Raw genomic sequence first — 16,569 nt, forward strand, 5'->3', positions numbered from 1 at the left:
GCTTTCCCAGCAGCTGGGAGCAGGATCACCTATATTCGCAGCTCTGTCACTGTCAGAGCCCACAAGATCTCCCTTGTCCACTATAGGCCACAGCAGAGCTATGGGTATCTTCTGCAGTCTGTTGTTAGCTCACCTAGCTGAGCTACTTTTGCCCCAGGGCCTTCCAGCCTTGTGATTGCTGGTCAGGGCCTCTCCGCTAGTGCTGTGCAGAGGCTATCGCTGAGGCTGCTGTGGGAATCTGGAATTTCCCCCTGGGCTGTGGAGCTGGACCGCTGGAGCTCCACCCAGCCCCAGACCACTCCCACAGAATCTCTGGGAGCCCATTGCCCCGTCTGGGACACAGCTGGAGTCCATGAGTCCGGTGGTGGCTGGCAGGCTGCTGCCCTGCCCAGGATCCTGCTCTTTGGGAGCCTCCCGGTGCTCTGAATGCTGGGCAGGGCCTCTCTGCTAATGGCAAGCAGAGGCTTTCCCTGGCGCCGGTGCGGCACCCTGGAGTTTCCTCCTGGATGGTGGAGCCGGGTGCTGGAGCTCCACCCAGCCCCTGTCCACGCCCACGGGATCTCTGAGTGCCTTTTGCACCCTCTAGGGCACAGCCGGAGTTCGTGACTCCAGCAGCGGCTGGCGGGCTGCTGCCTTGCCTGGGATTTTTCTCTTTGGGAGCCTCTTGGCATTCTGAATGCTGGGTGGGGCCTCTCTGCTAATGGCGAGCAGAGGCTTTCCCTGCTGCTGGTGCAGGACCCTGGAGTTTCCCCCTGGGCTTAGGTGTAATCGCAGGGGGCTTAGGTAGGGCTGTAGTCACCTGTTTCCACCGTCGCTCTGCCGGTGAGTGCACACTCCCGCCCTTGGTGTGTGGCGATGCTATGGGGGAGTCTGCTGGAAGAGAGCCACTTGCAGGTACTAGGCTGTCCGGGGGTCGAGGGTCAGAGAGTTTTCACCTATCTTCACCTCCTCCCAGGTGGAAGTCCGTCCGCCTTCCGATGTATAGCAGCACGGGTCTCTCAGGCACCTTGAGATGCTATCTGGATATCCTTTGTTAACTGGTGACTGTCCAATTAGTTGTAGATTCGAAGGGGGAGAGACAAAGAAGACTACTCACGCCACTATCTTGGTCCTGCCTCTCCCCAATGTCCATTCTGGAAGAAGCTGCCATGTATCTGTATGATCCTGCTCTGGTCATGGCTGATTAGACTAAAGATAGACACTTGATCCAAGTCCAGATGATTCATTAACTGACTGGAGATTAATGAGATTCTCTTTCAAATTGAACATAAACAATCAGAAGGTCAAGAAAATGAGTCCTACCCATTCATTTTTTTCCTGGAACAAAAATGGATTGACCACTTATGATATGCCAGGCATTGTGCTAGAATAATCAAACCATCTATCTTCTGACCCTTGTAGGAGGAGGTACGTTTTATTTAAGTAAATTTTAAACTAATTGTAAGATTAGAATTTGTGATAAACGCAACACAGGACAATGTATGATATTTTGATAAGAATATAAACCAGGAATTTTGATTAAGATCAGGCTGGCCAGGAATGGCTCATCATGGAGATGACGGTGAGGACTGTGCTAAGATCTGAGAGTGAGTAGGAGGTAATTAGGTAAATCTGAGTGAAGTTCCTGGTGTGCAGGAGGAGTAGAGAGCCTGTGGTTGGAGGATAATGGCGAGCCTGAAGAAGCAGAAGAAAGCCAACGTTGTGGAAGAGGAGAAAGTCGAGAGAAAGCCAAGAAGGGTGTGATTTGGGAGGAATTCGGAGAGGTAGGCAGAAGCCTGACAGTGCGGGCTCTCCCAGGTCATGGTATAGACCATCTTGTCTTTATCCAAAGAATCGAAAGGTTTTGAAAAGAGATATGATATAATCCAATTAGTATTTTTTAAAGGTCATTCTGGCTACAGTATCAAGAACTGATTGGTGAAGGCCCAGGGCACGTATGGCTTTAGAGTGGCTGGCAGGCTATTGCAGAAGTCCAGCTGACAGATGTTAGAAGCAAGAACTTTGGTGATAATGGCAAAATGTTAAGATTTGAGAAAGATTTGGGAAGCGAAAGCCACAGTTTTTGATGGATTAAATATGAACTGACTTCTGACTTGTGCCACCAGGTTTTGAGAGCATCTCGAGGGATGGAATGGAAGTCCTAAGTTTAGTCTGGTCATTTGATTTCTGCAGCTATAGGTCAGGAACACAGAGGAGAGGATGGGTGGGAAATGTAAGTTTATGAGTCATCTGTACACAGGTGGCAATGAAGCTACAGGTGAGGATGAGTGATTAGATTTAGAGAGGGAGAAAGCCCAGGAATGAGCCTTCAGGAAACTTCACTTTTAAAAGTTGAAAAAGGAAAATGACCTTGCAAAGACACTAAAGAAGAAACATGGGATAAAACCCAAGAGACCCTTCTTGCACCAAATAAAAGAGAAGAGAGTGTTTCACGTAAGATAAGGCACTTTCATTAGGATGACTAAAATAGAAAAGACTGGCACCATCAATGTTGGTGAAGGTAAGGAGCAACCAGAGTTCTCTTACATTGTTCCTGGGAGGGTAGTATGGCACAGCCTCTTTAGAAAACTGTTTGGTAATTTCTTAAAAAGTTAAGCGTGCATCGACATTATGACCCAGCAATTCCATTCATAGATATTTATGGAAGAAAAGTGAAAGCATGTATTCACAAAAACGCTTACACAAGAATGTTCATAGCAGCCTTCTTCATAAAAGCCCTAAACTGGAAATAGCTCAGATGTCCATCAGCAGCAGACTTAACTTAAAAACTGTGGTATATTTGCCCAATGAAATACTATCCAGCAATAAACAGGAATAAAATGCAGATACGTGTACAACATAGATGAATCTCAAAAACATCATGCTGGGGGCCGGCCCCATGGCCAAGAGATTAAGTTCGGTGGCCCAGTGTTTCACGGGTTTGGATCCTGGGCACCGACCTAGCGCCGCTCCTCAAGCCATGCTGAGGCGGCGTCTCTCGTGGTGGAACTAGAAGCACCTGCAACTAGAACATACGACTATGTGCTGAGGGACCTTGGAGAGAAGAAGGAGAAGAAAATGGGAAAAAAAGAGATTGGCAGCAGATGTTAGCTCAGGTGCCAATCTTTAAAAAAGAAAAAGAAAAAAAACAAAACATCATGCTGAATAAAAAAGCCAGATGCAAATAGTGCAGACTGTGTTATTCCGTTTACACGGAGCTCTGGAAGAGTCGAAGATGCTCCACGGTGCAGACATCAGACTTGTGTTCTCTTTTGTGGTAACGGGGTGACGTGTTGACAGGAAAGGGATAGGAGGCACTTTGCTGGAGGGAGAGAAAGGTTCTATATTTTGATAGGAATTGTATTATAAATGTGTCTGAATTTGTCAAAATTGATCAAACTGTACTCTTAAGATCTGCACATTTCACTGTATATAAATTATATCTAAATTAATGAAAAAAGGAATTCTCCTGAGACATCAAAAACACTGAGAACTGATAAATAGCTGTTGGATTCAGTAACAAGGAGATCACTGGCGACTTCAGAAAAAGCTTTTTCTGTGATGTGGTGGGGCCAGAATTGGTTGAAATGGTCACCGTGAGAGGAAAGTGAGTCAGTCCACGTGGTTTATCCGGGCAGATCTTTCAAGAAGCTTGGGAAGAGAGCCGTGAGGGGACACCCGGAGGGAAGGGAGAGGTGGGTCCGATGTGGGCCTCTTTTAAATGGAATTTAAATAGAAAAATCTAAGAAGGTTTAAAAGTTGACTAACACTACATGAACGAGACAGTTTGATTAAGAGAAAGGTCCAAGTTTGTGACTGGAAAGATGAGGGACCTAGTGTCTGACGGTTTCTGTTTTTCCTGTGAAGTAGGAGTTGTCATCATCTGAGGTGAGGCAGTTGGGGATTTGAGGGTGAGGATGGAAGTTGGAAATAGTTGAGGTGGAAAGCGGGAGTGTCATTTACCACAGAAACACCATCACTGATCCACAGAGGAAGACATGTTGGCCATGTGCAAGATGAGTCAACAGAGAGGGAGGGACCGGCCAGAACTGCAGAGGCCTGTGGCCCTGAGACACCAAGAGAAGAGGCTTCTCTTGGAGCTCCCGGCTGAGTCACCATGAGGCCTGGCTCAACACCGTGCTGTGTAATCTTGATCTGAGGTGGTTCGGGCAGGATTCTGTTTCTTCTCGCCAAAAGAGAGACTTGATTAGGGTCTTGTAGTGTTCTTTTTCCTCACATTATGCAGACATCCTCAAGTCTACATCTTGAGGTTTTGTGAAAGAGAGGGTACTTTCAATTCAGTAATGAATACATACATCTCTCTCTATACGTATGCTCGTGCATGTGGTATACATGTGTGCACACACACACATACGCAGTCTCCATAGATGAGCATCTCATAGATGAGATGACTGTGTCATCAGGAAATTGTGCTTCCCTTTTCCACGTACATCTTTTCAGTTCGAGTTTCTGTCCTGTCTCCCAGGATGCCCGTCATTCTAACTGACAGCATTGGGGATACAGAATGCAGAGTGACAGGATTCGCTTCAGACCCTTTACGGTGAGGGAGGGTCTGGGAGGCACACTGTGATGGGAAACGCTCTGACCACCCGTCAGACTTGTTTCCCGTCCTCGTGGCTGGATGGTCGTTGCAATTCGTTGTAGGTCAGGTTCCCCAGGAGCGACTCTGAGTTGGAGAATCCGGTGCAGGAAGTTGATGAGCGAGTGTGTTCTCTGTGGGAAGGGCACAGACAGGCTGCAAGGTGGGAGAGGCTGGGCTGCAGTGCAGGTGCAGGAGGGCCTCGGTCAGCCCCTTGGGAGCTGTGGGGCTGGTTGTGAAACAGTCCCTGGATTCCCGCCACCCAGGGAGCAGACTGGCTGTAGCTGAGGGGCATCTTCAGCAGAGGGCAGTCTCGGGGCAGGGTTGACAGCTAAGAGCATCCCCAACATGCACAGTAAGCCCCCCCAGCCTTGAAGGGGCATCTGAGCAGCTTAGCACAGCATCCACTTAAAAATTTTAGCTGAAAATCAAAATAAGAAATTTGAGAAAGTCAAATATTTCTTAACGGCCTAAAAATTAAAGGAAGTCACAGTTAAATAAGAAGCCAATTAATAGGATGAGTATAAACCTAAGATTTATGAACAAAATTGAATATTTAAATCAATTGTTGAGTGTCCAGATTTTAGGTCTCTTTTGAGGATTGACAATATCACCCTAATCCTAAATTATAAATCCATCTACAGAACACCGCATGTGCCTAGGAGGAAATGGGTAAGATCTGTGGAGCGTAGTGACTTACCTTGGGAACTGATTTATCTGTTTTTTCCACGTTGAATTGGGAAGGTATTCTTTCATGAAAGCTTTAGCTCTATAAGATTTCTTCCCACCAATATTTTGCAAACAAGACAATCTACCAGGAACTTTAGACAACATTGAAGATATGCAATAATGGGATTTTAATTCAGTGACGTAGATTTAGGGGCAACTATGCATAGGATCTTTGGAAAATCCCCTCCTCCCACTTAGGCCATTGTTCCCAAAACAGCCCTTGCCTCCTCTCTTGGAGGGTGTGCCTTGGGTAAGTGCTAAACTGTGAGGACTCCCTGTTATGTAGGAAACGAGAGCCGTAAATTGGAGAAGATCTATTCAGCGTTTTAATCTAAATATCTCCATTACATTAAAAGTATTTATTTGTCAGAAAAATTAACACAAGCAACTTTCCAATCTCTGTGGCATAATAGAACTTAATTTCTTACTTGCATGGCTCCATGTGGGTTGGGTGGACCCCCTCCGTCTGGAAGTAGTGCTCTCTGGAAAAAGTGGTGGTGGCCCAGGAAGAGAAGGATGGAGGAGGTAGAGTTGACATACATCACTACTGCTCATGGCCACTGGCCAGGGCCAGGCCCCTTGAGAGAGGATGGGAAGAGTAGCAGAGCGCCGGGGATATTCGGTGAGCAATTTGCAATTATTTAAAAGTAAATATTTTATTAATTAAGCTACTTGTTTCCCAAAAGGAGCTAGTTGACTTTCCTTGATATAAAAATAATTAACCTTTTGAAGATAGAAATCAATATTTACACGCACAGAATTTGAGTCAAAAGGGCTTTATCGTCCAGATCGGTCGTTTCCACGCTGTCTTGTGGTGGTGTCCAGAGTGTTGGGGTTGTGTTGACCAGACAGGAGTGGCCGTGGTGGGCAGGGCCTAGGCATCCAGGTGCCGCCCTGCTGCTTCGTTCCCAGCTCACTGCCTTCAACTGTCGTATATGTTGCGATTTGGGGCTCTTACTGGAAAAAAAAAAAAAGAGTTCTACAGCAAAAGGAAATATCTGAAAACTCACCCGTCCCAGTATGCTCCTCTTATAGCTCTGGACATTTATTCTTCCATTGAACCAATGTTTCTGAGCATCTGCTACGTGGCAGGCCCTGACTTAAACTGCAGGAACGGGTCCCTGTCCTCCTCAGCCTGCCCCTGGTGTGTCCCAGAGAGCCCCAGGGACATCCCAGCATCAGAATAAGATCTCGAACCCATCTCCCCACCTCTCAGTCCCGCCTGAAGTGACACTAAGATGGTTAACTAGGGATATTCTTAAGACGTCTAGAAAATCCTGGCCTGGAAGTGACTCTCCAGGGAGTGTGCACGCTCCCGGTGGAGAAGGGCTCTGCCTGCGAGAAAGAGCACAACCTCCTCGAAGTTAAGTCCAGAATGTGGGTGTTGTCTCGACTTCTTTCTCACTTCTACTGTCTAGTTGGCCAACAGGTTCTCCTCTAAGTACACCGTGTTTACTATGTGACAAAGTATTATCATCCATGGTAAACACTCGCAGCTACAGCAAAAGTGCTCCTGTGCACACTCCTTGTCTCCTCTCACTACGACTCTCCAAGTCAGTAAGGCAATTATTACTATTATCCCTACTTTACATAAGAGAAAAAAGAGAAAACATAGTTTAGGTCAAGATTACACAGCACGGGTAGTAAATGTTCCATGGAACTAGGGAATAAAGTTAACTATGACTACACCCAGATCCTAAAATGCAGGTGATCAACAAGAGTCTCTTGAATGTACCCTCTTACGCTAGTAATGGTAGTAATTATTATGGGACGCAGGCAGGGCAGTGCCCGTGTTTGTGGATTTCAGACTCAGAGAGGCCTGGGTTTGAGTCCAGGGCTCTAGCGCTTGCCGTGGAGCTGTGATTAAGTGACTTCCCTCCCCAGCTGTCTCCTCAGTGGATCAGGGATGGTGGAGGCGGACAGGGGACAAGAGTGGTTGTGTAACGCACTTGGCGCCGCTCTTCATCCGAGGGCAGCATCGACAACTTCTGGCTATAATAATTGTTGTTGTGTATTAGTATGAATTTAAGTAGTACTATGCACCCAGTATTCACATCTCTTTGGGTATAAAGACAGGTGCCACCACGCTGTGTGAGCACTCTGTTCTGGCTCCAAAATATGGTCCTCGCTGTGTTGATACCGGATAAAGGAGTCCTGAGCCTCTGTTGGAGCTTGGGTTCTGACACTGTGCTGAGCCGGAGCACTCGTGTTCTAGCAGTGCAGTGTTTGAACAATGCAGTTCCCTGAGCTTTAGGAACAAACAGAAGAAGGCGCATGCTTTTTTCTATTGAAGGAGCGTAATATTCCTTCTTTTAGCAGCACTGTGGAATAGATTTACCCCGCATTATGCTTACAGGTTTAATTCTTCATGTTTGTTGTTTTACTAAGGAAACATTTTGACTCACCTCTTTAGTTTATAATCTCAGATGAATGCATAGGGATTTACACACATAATTCAGATGGTCTGTATTCAGTGGAAAAAAACCTATCCTGAGTTTGTACCATGGAGGAGTACCTCCCACTGAGCGTGCTCTCTTTGTACAGAAATGCCTTATTTCAAAAATTAATAGATTTCCACATTGAATCAATGGCATTCCTGAGTAAACACTCATAACAAATGCTAAATAAAAAAATGATCTTCAGAAATATTGTTTACCCACAACTAAAATATACAACTATGTACTTGGGGAACTTGGGGAGAAAAAGCAGAAAAAAAAGATTGGCAGCAACAGTTGTTAGCTCAGGTGCCAATCTTAAAAAAAATTGTTTCAATAAGTGTAAGGCTAGTGTGGACTTACACTGGTGAACAGTTGACGTAATGCTGATATTTTCATACAAAATTAGGGGTGATGAAGATAATTTTACAATATTTTGAAAAGATATATACATCACAGTTCTGCACCTTTGCTGAGATTAAACTGTAATTAAAATACTCAAAAAATAAAGATATAATAAAAACAGTAACCATCACTACCAGATTCTGGCTCTATAACACCATATGTATCAAAATGCCTGCTGTTAACTCATGAGAAAATCAGGTGCACTTAATAAAGGCCTGGGTTTTGTGGGTGAAACTGTGGTAATTTGTACACATATTCCATAATGTTTAGTGCAAATTTTCTAAAAATAAGGTTCCTTCCAGAATTTTCTTTATACTTAAGCTGGCAATGGCTTATAAGGATCAGTGTCACTCGGAGAATTAGTCTTTAATTTTCTTTTCCTTCCAATTTGAAGCTCAGAGGCTGGTGCATTGGCCTTATTAGAGTAGGCATCGCTGAATCCTTCATCCCACGTGGTTGTGGAGCCCTTGGTGATGAGAATGGTGGTGACTGTTTCCACTTACCCTTTTAGACTCTTGGTTCCAGTGGGGCTGGTGTTCCTTCCCCTCCACCCCCAAAGAGGGCACTTTTTGGCCTTTAGTTTCTGTTTTTATTTCTTTAGGGAAGAAATAATGGGTAATCTGGGCAGAAATGTAGGCACCTTATCTTCTTTCTCCCCCTCATTGCTCTCTGCTCTTCCTCGTTACGGGAGACAGAAATACGGGAGCCTCAGTGGGGAGCTTCCCCAGAAGAGAGCTGAAGCATCCTTGCTCCAGAATGCCAGTCATTTCCGGGAGGACGGATGCTTCTTCTTGGCCCTGGGGCTCTTCCCTGCTGGGTGAGTCCAACTGCCGGCCATCCCGCCAGGACTGCTGGGAGAGGGGCCCCCTGGGAGAGAGGAGCCGGCACTAGGAGGGAGGCACTGCTTCCTATGAGCCTCGCTCTTGACCTCTCCTTCCGGGAGAGTCAGCCTCTCCAGTGAAATCAGCACCTCTGACTCTATGGGCGGCTGCCAGAGGGTATTTAATTTACTCTCAGGCTCTGAGGAGTCACAGACGAGCAGAAACTGGATGAGACTGGAGGGCACGTTGGGAAAGACAGAGGATGCTGTGTTGGCTGCACAGTCACTGGTAAAGTTTGAGCTCCCTATTATCTTCCCTTCAGCGTGCTGTTACAATATGTGTTGTTCAAGCCTAAATGAACCTTTTCATCTGGTAATTAAGGCTTTTACAGTGTTTCTCCTACCACCGTATATTTTTGTTTAGAAAATTAAGACCCAGAGCCAAAGTCAGTGAGTAAAATGTTTGTTTTGCAAAGAGTATGTATTTAAACCCAAAGAGATGATTAGAGGGTAAAATGAGAAAGTAAAAAATCATTTAATCTCAACTTCCTTGATTCCCCATTTATCAATATTTTGATGCTACTGTCTTTGTGTTTATTCCATATTTACATTCTTTGAAAATGTTTCTGAAATCATCTTCTGCTAACATTAAGTGACAGAATGACCTCTGAGTGAGTTTGGTGGCCTGCCTTTCGGGACTAGCATCTGACTTGGGGTTTATGGGACCTGCGGGGCGGCCTGACCCCAGTCACAGTGAGCTCAGGAATTCCTGGACTCCCGTCTTGACTCCTCTCTCTGATCTAACCCTCTGGGGTCTCTGAGTCTCAAGAATGTTTCATGCATTTTAATTAATTAATTGCTTAATTAAAATAATGTCTTTGCTCTGGCCTGCGTCAAGAAATAGAGAGGTGCACTAAATTAACAACAATTACGTGACTCTGTGAGTTACTGCCGAGCTTGTTAAACTTGGAGGAAGCTCTGTTTTTAAGTATATGTCAGAGCTAGTTTTTAATTTATCTGAGGTGGTTTGTAATTATTGGTGATGCTGATAATAACATTTATACTGTTTGGATCAGAAAAAAAATTAGTATAACTCAGCCTTTGAGGAAATGCAGTTTGGATGCTCAGATGTGCTTCCTGGCACTCCCCACACTGTGGATGCCGAGCTTTCTGCCTCCTCTCGCAGAAACGGAAGCACCTGGGTGAGGATCAAGCCCCCTCCTTCTAAGGCTGATTTCGTGCTGTGAGCTGGATGGTCAGAGGATTGCAGCCCGACTGTCTGGGTGTCTCTTCCGAGATCTGAACTGCAGGAGAGGAGAGTTAATTTACAGATAGGAAAGAACTTTCTAGTAGTAAGCCTCTCTGGAAGGCTGTGAAAATCAGAGAGAGAGGCATTTCTCTGTACACAGTTTTTCCTTGATCAGGAGAAAATTAAAAATAACTGTCCTTTTGATGGACTATCAGATAAGCTGTCAGTCCAAGGCTTAAGGGGAAATACAAACATGCCTCATTTTTAGAATAGATAATTTTAGGAGGAAAGAGAAAAAAAGTAAAACAAAGGTTCCAGTGTATTTGTCTGGCTGTGGAAGCTTTGCAACACAGTGGAAGAGTGTGCATTTTTGAACTGGACCATATTTTAGTCAATACGCTGGCTGCGAGATCCCCGGGCTGATAGCAGGGTCTGGCGCAGTCGCTGGTGGCCAGTCGGTGCACAACATCCAGTTCTTGAATACACACTGGGCCATGTTATGCTTACCAGACTCTTCAGTGATTCCACTTTGTAACTGGCATGAAGTCTCATGTTCTGTATTGATAATTTGCAATTATCAGTGCTATGTAATTTTCTTATGCATTTGGAGCTTATATATATATATATATACACACACTTATATGTGTGTCACAGATTTTTAAGACTGTTAAGCGAAGTGTTTATATTTATTAGGGCCCTGATGGCAAAATTCAACCAAATCCTTTCTACTGCTGATCTAAGTGTTGCCCAAATCTTACAACTTGAGCTTATTCCTGCTGACTTTCTTGGTCTTATCAAGGTAGCCCCTCTGCTTTGTTCTGTGTCCTTTTTGATCCAGGTTTGCTTTTGCAGCTATTTCATGTGAGTTTTCGATGATGTGTGGTACACACAGCATTGGTTTTGGGGTGCCTTTACATACATACTCTGTGCCTGAGGAGAGCATAGCCGCAGGAAATGAAAAAGTGAGTTGGGGTGATTTCCCAGTGAATTTGGATATTCCTGGGAGGGCGTGTAAAAGATGGCCTCTGAGGGCTTGAAAGTTTGCCCCAAGCCAAAGGTGAAATAGTTTTTACTATCCCTGGTCTAGTCAACAGTGAAGAAGCACTCGGGGAGAGCCAGCAGCTCCAAAGGATGAGATGCGTCTGTCAGTCTGGCTCCGGGGGGGGAGACGAGATTGGAGGAGAACGCAAGATGAGAATTTTCCACTAAACCTCAGCAAGGGAGAAGGTGCTGGTGGAATCCAGTCTAACTGGGCGTTCGGTTCTAAAGGGAGTGCCGTAGGAAAGCTGATATTTGAGGATGGTTGAAATTACTTTTGAAAACTCCTTTGGAAGGAGCCATATTGAAGGGAAATAGGGCATCTCTCTTCTATCCCACACAGGCAGTTTATCCTCAGCCTTGGATGGGGCAACTCTGCTGAGCACCAGCTCTGTCGTCGGCTTGTGTTTTAAGGTCTATGCTGGATGAAAAATACGTGTCTGTGTGTCACAGAATCCACTGAGTGCCACTGTCTCACTCAGGTGGAGAGTCTTCTGTGGGTGAGAGTCCCATGGGAGCTGAGCCCACCCTTGGGTGGAAGATTCTTGTGCTCACTCAGGGAAGGTGCTTAGGGAGGGAGGGGAATGGTGAATGGATTCCTGCTCTGTGTAGCAGTTTCCTCTTCTCTCTCTCCGTCATGCGCATACGGGTAAGAGCTCATGTGATGCAGATGTGCTGTTTTGTGGTCAAGAAGCAAAGGAAAGAGGCTTCTCCTACAGCCTCACTATCTGCTTCTTGGTGATTTTAGCCCCAGAAATAGACATATCTGTTGTTAAAGTTGTTTGTCTTCTGGATGGATTACCTCTACAGAAGTAGGCTAGACTTGTTCTTGCAAAATCTGCTCACCATAGCTTTGAAACATGCAAAATCTTGAAACCTTTCTTCCTGAATGCACGTCAGTCTAAAGGTGGAGGACTGAAGGGTACTTGTTTGTCAGAAATCTGTGGGTGCTTGCAACGCATGAGGCACCATCTGGCCCTGGTGAGTCAGTAGACAGCAAGGAGCACGCGTGGTAGCCTTTATGGGACTTCCCTCTGGATTCCGCCTTGCTGTTTCTCTTACGTTTGATCTCTCTTAAATTTGACCTCTTCGCATCTCTGTTGAAGACTGTTGGGAGTGGACAGGTGCCCCTGGTACCTCCACTGAAAGGAGGAGATCCTCTCTCCTGATCGTGCCCCCCTTTATATTCAATTTCAAAAAGAGTAGCCACTGTTCTCAAATTTATGCTGCTCTTCTTTAGATATAAGATTTTTATTAAATCTTCAAGTTCATATCCTGAAACCCATCATTCGAGTCCAGAGAAGAATTTGGAATTAGTTGTAGAAAAAATCTGAAGATGAAGAAGCAGGCTTAAAAACTGGCACTAGCCTTGCCTTTTCTGTGGTCCACGAAGTTATATCGGAAGAGAATCAAAGAATGGGTTTCAAAGAGCAGGGGCAGTTCTTCTGTTCTTTTAGGGAATGCATTTTTCATTTAGTCCAAACATGTTTTGTTACTGAAACATTTGAAAACAAAGTCTCTGATACTCAAATTAATTCTTTCTGTCTCTCCATTCCTTCCTTTGCCAGGTTATTTCTTGTACCATTGTGTCTACAATAAAACAAACGTTAAACTTGATATGTAAAATATCGGAATAGAATTTAAATATTCTACCTTTTTATTGCTGTCTTTATCATCATTTCTATTAAATTACAATAGGTATATTTGTTTATTTGTAATGACTCTGCTCTTTAATGACTCCTCTTTCATATGCTTAGATGTTTGTTTAAAATGTCGTAGTGTTGTTCTCAAGCATGGTCCCATGATCTTCCCCTGACAGTGACTCTTTGCAATGACGGGGAAGCTCCTTAATGGTAAAGAAGGTGCTCAAGAGGTCTTGATGAAACATTTGGCAAATATTAGCCCTTAGAAATGAACACAGGCTTAAACATTCAATTTAATTGAACAAATATTTATTGAGTAAGTATTATGTGTTGGGTACTGAATCATACTGCCCAACAGAAAAATCTATTAGTAAAATAAATAGAATTTTAAGGGAGAAAAGTCTTTGCTGTCTTCTGTGAACCCTGTGGCATGGGAAAGAAGGGTTTGATGTTTCAGGATTATTTTGGAAACAAAGACAAATACTTTTATCACAAAACGCTAGATAAAAACAAATGTGAAAAATGGACTTTGTGCAAGCTTCTTGAATTTCACAGATCGTCCTTTGTTCTGAAAACAATTGACTGCAATCAGATATGGTTCTAACTTTTTAAAGGAAACAGACTCAAAGTCACTTTTTCTTTATTTAACCCAAAGCTACTTTGATCCTATTACTAAATGTGCTCTGTGCTAATGCCTTAATACAGCCACAGAGTTTCTGAACCCTATAGTGTCTGTTTTGCATTAAAAGACTTATTATACTTATCTGAAATATGTGAAATATTTTATGCCATTTAAAAGATTAGTAATATAATTTTCTATTGCAAAATGTTTGTAAACAAGATCTTACAGTAAATGCTTCTGGGAGATAGTTAGGCTTGGCTCATCTGTCCATAGGACAAATGGACAAATGGACAGATGGACATGGATGCTGAGACGAGAGGCTGGAGGGGTGTTGGTTGGTAGACCACCAAGGATATTTTGACAAGCGCTGATTTTTTGCACCATAATGTTGTTCTGGGGGAATCAGTTTATTTTTGTATAAATTTTATCATCTACTTAAATGTGCTTGACGAATATATCCCAGGTCTGGCCCCACTCCCCGCCCAGTCTGTCTCTATCCATGCTGGGATTTTCATAATGTAACACCCTTAAAAAAAGAACAGTTGCGTCTAATCCTATTTAAAAATGGTTGCTAAGGGACTATTCATAGGAGCTTAGAAATGACTCAAGATCTCTCTTTAAGGAGTAAAGGAGAAAAAGTAAAGAAAATTTTTTAGAAAGAATTTTGACATATGGGTTTGTGTCATGTGGTTTCTGGTATTTAGGGTGTAGGAATCGTCTCCCAGTCTGTGAAGTTCTGGGCCTTCCTTTGAGCCCTGAACCTTCTAGCATCCTGGTCTCCTGAGGACAGCTGTGAAAAATAGGCTCACGCAGCTGAGTTTGGGGTGAGAGGGATTTTTCCTTCCTCTACAACTCAGCTGTGGTAGAAAATGACCTTACGACAGCTCCAGTTTCCATCCACATCTCTGCAGACCAGCTCCTTCAGAAGAGGACGTGGGAGAGTCAGGGGGTGGGAGGTGAGCGGCCACTGGACCAGCTACCCTCAGTTCTTCAATGCCCGTCTTATGAATGCGGAGCCTGCTTGCACGGTGTCTGAATCTCTGACGTCTGTTTGTCTTGTTTCAGGATCAATGTGTGACCCATATTTCTTCCTTCATTGTGAGGGCGATTTTTATGCGACTTCATGACTAGGAAAATATGGACTCTGGGGCTTGCATGGGCTAGGTGGATTATTCTAAATAAACCTATAAACATTGGCTTTCTTTTTTTTTCTGCCAGTTGCAAATATTCAGGAGCTTATGAGAGGGAACTTTGAATGCCAAATTGTTAAATGGTACATATAAACCTAAGGCCTCCTGTTCTGATATGTGTGGGCTACGTGGTGTTTTCCTATCACTCTGAACCCCTATCCACCTATATATTGACAACTCTTCTGTTTACAAGGTACCCTGACTAATGTCATATATGTACACATTTTTCTCCTCTTTCCAAGTCTTGTTCTTTATCTTTCCCCAATCCTGTCACATATGCTTTTCATCTTTGCCTCCACTTTCTCTCCAACTGTGGTCAGGCTGCTCCAGGAGAAACCGCTCTGGTGACATATGAGGTCACTTGCCTTTCTTTAGACGACAGCTCTGAATGGACAGGGTCCTCATCGTGGAATATGCTCGCTCTGCGTAGGTGGTCCAAGCTGTTTCCCAGGTGTCCACATGCCTTCCTAACAAGCACCTGTGTGTCTTTCTCGCTCAAGAATAAGTCTTCGCCCCACAGACGTTGTTTCTTCTCCCTCACATGTTACAACCGGGGCTAGTCACTGAGAATGTCAGAGCCGGGGCGAGTCACTCAACCCCTCTGTGCGTGAGTTTCCTCCTCTCACAGGATTATTTGGAGGATTAAATGAGTTCATACTGATAAAGCACTGAAAACAGTGCCTAGCACATAATGAACACTATCAAATTCTTTGATAAGTAAAATAAATAAATATGGATGTGGAAGAAAATTAGTTGTTAGAAAAAATGTGATATTTGCGAAGTGGAGTAGAAATTCCTCACTTCTAACGGGAAGGGTTTTGAGGTTCTGTGGGTTAGCGCTTGGGGAAGCTGGGAGGAACACCGAGGAGAGCTTTTGGGTCTGAGAGCATTCGCAAAGATCGTTTCACGGATTAGTGCGTTTGAGGGAGAGTTTATAAATGGTTTCCAAGGTTACAGAGCATTTTCTAACAGACTCCTTAGCTGAACCACTGTCCCACTGAGCAGTGATAAAACTTTACTTTTCCGTATTCCTTCTAAAAATTCTCTGTCTGCTCTTCTTCCGGTGGCTGATGTCTCACCTGCATCAACCGGCATCTGTAATTGTAAGAATTCACCCTTTCTTTGAGTAATTCTAAGTTAATTTAAAATTACTCTCATAAAATTATTACCGCTGTAGATTTCTGAGTATATTATTAATTCTCTGATCTGGAAGTCATTCATCTCTAGCACAATGAGGAACCAGGAACTCATATTTTAAAAATGTCTTGAGAATCCAAAAGGGATGCTACTCAGTTAACAAATTGTGTCTCAAGAGCTTGATTCTAGGGAAACCCTTCGTGGTTTCACACTGAGCCAGTTTATTCTAACGTGTGTAGGTCAAGATTTGATTAATTGAGTTAGTTCCTCAGTTACCTATTGCCAATTAGGAGGGGGAGGGGACAACTGGAGGCAGACACAGTCATTTATTCATTCGCTCAATATTTATTTAGCAAGTGCCTACAGTTAGGGGAATGTTACAATACACTGACAACCTGACAAAGCTCCTGCCTGTGTGGGGCTTGCGTTCTAGGGGAGCAAATACATAGTGTAGTGGAGCTGGAGGCAGTTACATTCCAGTGACTGAGTAAAGACTTCCATTATCTTTCTGCTACTTACTGTGTGACCATGCCTAATTTTTTAACCTCTCTGTATTTCAATTCCTTTATACATGAAGTGAGAATAATAAAATTACTTACTTAATAGGGTTATTTCAAAGATTAAATGAGTTATATGTAAAGTGCTTAAAACAGTGCCTGGTGCATAATAAGTTCTATATGAGCATTTGCCATTATTATCAAGTAGTTACATAACATCTTGTC

The 16,569-nt window shown here is 43.9% G+C and overlaps 1 protein-coding gene across 26 annotated transcripts in view; it reads left to right on the forward strand.

The window, feature by feature from the left end:
• Positions 1-16,569, forward strand: part of RIMS1 (regulating synaptic membrane exocytosis 1) — a 418,194-nt gene that overhangs the window by 13,627 nt on the left and 387,998 nt on the right. The window lies entirely within an intron of this gene.

The sequence above is a fragment of the Equus caballus genome, chromosome 20, assembly GCF_041296265.1.
Source record: "Equus caballus isolate H_3958 breed thoroughbred chromosome 20, TB-T2T, whole genome shotgun sequence".
Classification (NCBI taxonomy): Eukaryota; Metazoa; Chordata; class Mammalia; order Perissodactyla; family Equidae; genus Equus; species Equus caballus.